We start from the raw sequence: 6,000 nt of genomic DNA on the forward strand, positions 1-6,000 counted from the left end.
GGATGGGGCGGTGCCACTGCCATCGAAAGTGGAGGCCGTGATGGACTTCCCGCGACCCCTCACCGTGAAGGCCCTGCAGGAGTTTTTGGGCATGGTGAACTTTTACCATCGCTTCATCCCCCGAGCAGCCCTGCTTATGCGGCCCCTTTACGAGGCCCTCAAAGGCAAGCCTGACAAGCTCACCGTCGACTGGTCCGAGGAGATGGCCAATTCTTTCACGGACACGAAAAGGGCCCTGGCTAACGCAACCATGCTGGCGCATCCGTTACCTGATGCGCCGATCGCTCTCACCACCGACGCCTCGGACTATGCGGTCGGCGCCGTCCACGAACAGTGGGTCAACGGCACCTGGCAGCCGCTCGCCTTCTTCAGCTGGCAGCTCCGCCCCAACGAGCGGAAGTACAGCACCTTCGATCGCGAGCTTCTCGGCCTCTACCTCACCGTCTGACACTTCTGTTTCCTACTGGAGGCTCGCCCGTTCACAGCGTTCGTGGACCACAAACCGTTGACCTTCGCCATGGCCAAAGCTTCCGAGCCACGGTCGGCCTGTCAGCAACGCCAGCTGGCCTTCATCTCGGAGTTTACAACAGACATCCAGCATGTGGCTGGGAATGAAAACCCCATCGCCGACTGTCTCTCCCGAGCCGTCGCCAGCGCCGTACACCTCGACATCGACTACACCCGCATGGCAGCCGACCAGGCCTCCGACCCGGATGTCCAGGCCTACAGGACGGCGGTCACGGGCCTTCAACTAGCGGACGTCGCGTTCGACGATGCCGGCACCACACTCCTGTGCGACATCTCCGTTGGGCACCCACGTCCCGTCGTGCCCGACGGGTGGAGATGGCAAGTTTTTGGCGCCGTCCATAATCTTTCCCACCCGGGCGGGAAGCCGTCACAGAAGCTGGTGGCGGCTAAGTTCGTCTGGCACGGGCTCAGGAAGGACGATCGCGACTGGGCCAGCACCTGCGTGGTATGCCAACGCTCGAAAGTGCATCGCCATACTAAGGCCCCATTGGCGCCTTTCACGGTGCCCGAGAGGCGGTTCGACCATTTTAACGTGGACCTGGTGGGGCCCCTGGTGCCCTCCCACGGGTTCACCCACCTCCTCACAATGGCCGACAGAACCACCCGATGGCCGGAAGCCGTCCCGCTGTCTTCAACGACGTCCGCCGATGTGGCTCGGGGGTTCATCAGCACTTGGGTCGCCTGGTTCGGCGTCCCATCTGACATTTCCTCCGACCGGGGGCCCCAGTTCACGTCGGAGCTCTGGAACGCTGTCGCCCGAGGCCTCGGGTTGAGACTCCACCGCACCACAGCATACCACCCTCAGGCTAACGGATTGTGCGAATGGTTTCATCGCTCCATGAAGGCCGCGCTCCGGGCCAGCCTCCGGGACGACAGTTGGATCGACAGACTCCTGTGGGTCATGCTGGGACTCAGGACCGCCCCCAAGGAGGACCTCCAGTCCTCGTCCGCCGAGCTCGTCTACGGACAGCCGCTGTGGGTTCCCGGGGATTTTGTCCCCAACGCAATGGAACCTTGGTCCGCAGCCCATCAGCGGTCCGACCTTCTGGACAACGCCAAGGTTTTCGCGCCGGTGCCCACGTCGCAGCACGGCCTCCTACAGTCCCACGTTCCGCTCGACCTTCGTGCGGTGGAGTACGTTTTCGGCCGCCACGACGCCCACCGGGGACCTCTTCAGCCACCCTACGATGGACCATTCCGCGTCCTGGAAACCGGGGACAAGACCTTCGTAGTGGATGTCGGTGGTAAGCCGGACTGCATTTCCGTGGACCGTCTTAAGCCGGCCCACCTGGATCTGGACCGACCCGTTGAGTTGGCACAGCCCCCGAGGCGGGGCCGACCTGCGGTTTCTGCACCCTCAGTCCACCACCGAGCGCCCGAGGTCCCTCCAACGAACCCCCCGGTCCCCGCCCCGGAATTGAGGAGCCGTTCCGACCGTGTGATCCGGCCCCCCCAACGACTGACGTTGCCAGTGCTAGTGAATTCTGGGGGGACGTATGTGGCGGAGACCACATAGGGACAATAACACAATTCACAATGTATAGCCAATGTGGTTATATGTACCTAAACACAATTCACTATGTATAGCCAATGTTGTTATATGTACGTACTTGGTTGGGTTATTGGGGCAGGGTCCCTTTAAGAGCGTCGGTAGCGTGATGATGTCATGCGTCGGTAGTGTGATGATGTCATAGCCCTGCAACGAGGCAGAGAACCTCAGTCCTCATGGAGAGTGAATAAAGTAACACGCGTTTGGCCTTTGCTGCAACAAAAGTCTCAGAGCCTGTTGATTTCTAGCGACTCCAATAATAGCACCTTTAACGTAGTAAAACGTCCCAAAGCACTTCACAGGAGCACAGTCAGACAAGAATTGATACCGAGCTAAAGAAGGAGGCATTAGGACAGGTGACCAAAAGCTTGGTCAAAGAGATAAGTTTTAAGTAGTGTCATAAAGTTGGAGAGAGAGGTGGAGAAGCACTGAGGTTTAGGGAGGACATTCCAGAGCTTACGGTCTTGACAGTTGATGGCAGAGCGAAAAAAGTTGGGGATTTACAGGAAACCAGAGTTCTCGGAGGGTTGTAGAGCTGGAGGAGGTTACAGAAATAGGGAGGGGTGAGGCCATGGAGGGATTTGAACATGAGGATAAGAATATAAAAATTGAGGCGTTGGTGGACTGGGCGCCAATGTAGGTCAGCGAGCATGTGAGTGAATGTAACTTGGTGCAAGTTAGGATACGGGCAGGAGAGTTTTGGATGAGCTCAAGTTTATGTAGGGTGGAAGATGGGAGGCCGGCCAGGAGTGCGTTGGAATAGTCAAGTCTAGATGTAACAAAGTCAGGGATGAGGGTTTCAGCAGCAGATGAACTGAAGCAGGGGCGGAGATGAGCGATATTACGGAGGTGGAAGTAGGCGGTCTTTGTGATAGAGAAGATATGGAGTCAGAAGCTCAGCTAAGGGTGAAATAGGACAGCGAAGTTGCAAATAGTCTGGTTCAGCCTGAGACATTGGCCAGGGAGGGAGATGGAATCGGTTGATAGAGAAAGGAGTTTGGAGTTTGTTTATATAACACCAATATATTGCTCACCAACTTGGGAATCTGTTCTGCACATGGTTGCTTTGGGACTATTCCTGGATGGGAAATGGCAGCGTAGTAGTAATGTCACTGGGCTAGTAATCCAGCAGGCCTGGACTAATGATCCACGTAGACGTGAGTTCAAATCCCACCAAAGCAGCTGGGGAATTTAAATTCAGTTAATTAAATAAATCTGGAATAAAAAGCTAGTATCAGTAATGGTAACCATGAAACTATCAGATTGTTGTATAAACCCATCTGATTTACTAATGTCCTTTAGGGAAGGAAATCTTACCTGGTCTGGCCTATATGTGACTCCAGACCCACAGCAATGTGGTTGACGCTTAACTGCCTTCTGAAATGTCCTAGCAAGTCACTCAGTTGTAACTAACTGCTATGAAACATAATGGTCCTGAAATTCCGTTCCCTGCGGGTGTGTACTCGCCCGTAGAGCCAACGGAAGTGCCGGTTTTGCGCATGCGCTGGAAACTGGAACTTCCGTTCTTCAAAGAAAGGGCTTCACAGGTCAAACGCCTGCGCTGGATAGGCAGCCGTACCGGCTGCAACTTCCGTTTTTTTGAACAGTTGTTTCAGTCCAGGTAAGTCTGAAACAGCTGCGCCTGGAAAAGCAGGCGCAGGCCTGCTTTTAACAAGGTAAGAGGTGAAGAAAGTAAAAGACATTTTTTTCCCACTGATTTATCATTTAAAAATACTTTAAAGAAAGGTAAGTTTATTTTTAGCCCCGTTAAAAACTTTAATTATTTTTTCAAAAATTTAAATTTTTGTTTAAAATAGTTAATTTATGTAATTTATAGTCATTTTAAAAATGTGATGTTTTTTTAAAAATTTAATTGAAGTTTTACTTATGTTTTGGGGCTGATCACTATTCATAGATTTGACAGGTCTTCCTGTCAAATCTATGAATGGAGATTCCCTGCTCTGATTGGCTCCCCATGGCCCACGTGATCCCAGGGACGCTGCGAACTAGCTGCGCCTCTGGGATACGTGTGCCCTGCACACCGGCAGTTTCAGGAGGCACATCAACGGAATTCTGTGCCTCCCGGGAGCCCTCCAGTCCAGGCATAGATTTTTCAGGATCGCAGCCCTCTGCCCGCAGGAGGGCTGTGAACGGAATTTCTGGGCACGTTGCTGCACTGCTTCAGAAGAGAGTGCAGCAACGTGCAAATCAATGTCAGAAGAGCCTGCAAACTGATTTCCTCTAATAACACTGGACGCATATCAGGGGCAAACTGCCATATAAAAACCTGGTACTATTGCTTCTTGAGCTGCTGATTAGGTGCTATCTGTCCTAAGGGATTGGCTGGTATTGCCAAAAAAGGTCTTTATTTTGGACATTTGGAATAAAAAATTGTTTTGCAGCTTCAGTACTTATAGAAAGCCTATTTCACTTACAGATGAAAGCTGAATTCATGACCTGTGGATCCCCTTTTTGCAGGTGGCTTATTTGGAGACAGACGAGCAGCAACAACCACAAGCTCCCTTAACAGCTACTGAAAAAAATCACCCAGCCCTCTCTCGAGCTACCACTAACTGGTTCCCCACCAAAGGACAGGAATGCTTCCTCCATCTGTCGTTACAATTGCTCCATCCAACATTTAATAAAATAATTCCTCCTCCTATTCCCACACATCAGCCTATATACCCACACTTGTTTTCCCTGTTCAACTGCATTAAAAATGCACAAATAGAACAATGATAAAGTTCCAACAGTGCTTTATTGTTGAAAATAAGTGTCTCTGTGACCATCTACTGTTTATGATCTCAATTCAATTCAATTCAATTCAAATCGCTTTATTGGCATGACAAGGTACATCTTATGTTGCCAAAGCATCGAAAACATTCATGGTTGTACACAAAAATACAGATCTATCCATACAGTGTACAAACAGATATATCCCTGAGTGTATAAATATACATTCATATAATTTCTATATACTCTTTTCTTATATTTAGTGGTTGTCCCTCTGTTTATGGCAAGCTGTAACATAGTGTGCCGCTAAGGTTACACAATTTCTCTCTTCCCCTAGTAGGTATGGGAGTTTTTGGTTGTCATTCAAATTTCTGAATTCCGGGCATATTTTTGTGAATTTTGGGTAGAACTTCTCCCTTATGCCCTGATATTTTCTACACGCTGTGAGGAAGTACATCTCTGTCTCCACCACTCCCTGACTGCAGTGAGAGCATATCCTGTCCTCTCTTGGTAGCCGGGCCTGCCTGTGTCTACCTTTTTCGATCGCCAGGCTATGTTCACTAAGTCTGTACATTGTCAAGGTTTTTCTCATTTTGCTATCCTTTACCCTGGTCAGGTAATCAGCCATGTTGTATTGTCTGTTTAGGGCCAAGTAGCAATTGAGTTTGCTTTGGGTTTTTGTTGTTTCTGCCCAATATGACAGATATTTTTCCTTTTGCTTAGTGACGATTGTGTTGGGTCGAATTCTTTGTGTTACGCTGTCACTGTCCTGGGGCTGGTTATTGTTAGTAGTGTTAGTAGTTACTTCACTGAGTCCCAGGACTAGTTGACTGAGGGTATTCTTCTTTATGGTCCTCTCTTGGCATTTCAGGGCTTCGTAATGATAGCATTGGGGGTTGCTCATTTCTAGGTGTTTCCAAAATTTGGTGGCTCTTTTTTGGATAGTGATTATTAATGGATATTGGCCTAGTTCTGCCCTGCATGCATTGTTTACGGTTTTCCTTTGAGTCCGGAGGATACTTTTACAGAATTCTGCATGTAAGATCTCAATTGGATGTTTGTCCCATTTTGCAAATTCTTGTTGTGTTAGCGGTCCCCACACCTCACTGCCATAGAGAGCAATTGGTTCAATTACTGATTTGAAAATTTTGAGCCAAATGCTAATTGGGATTTCTATTTGGATTGATTTG

This window comes from Somniosus microcephalus, chromosome 16 (assembly GCF_052327205.1).
Source record: "Somniosus microcephalus isolate GS21.2 chromosome 16, FLI_Smic_1.0, whole genome shotgun sequence".
Classification (NCBI taxonomy): domain Eukaryota; kingdom Metazoa; phylum Chordata; class Chondrichthyes; order Squaliformes; family Somniosidae; genus Somniosus; species Somniosus microcephalus.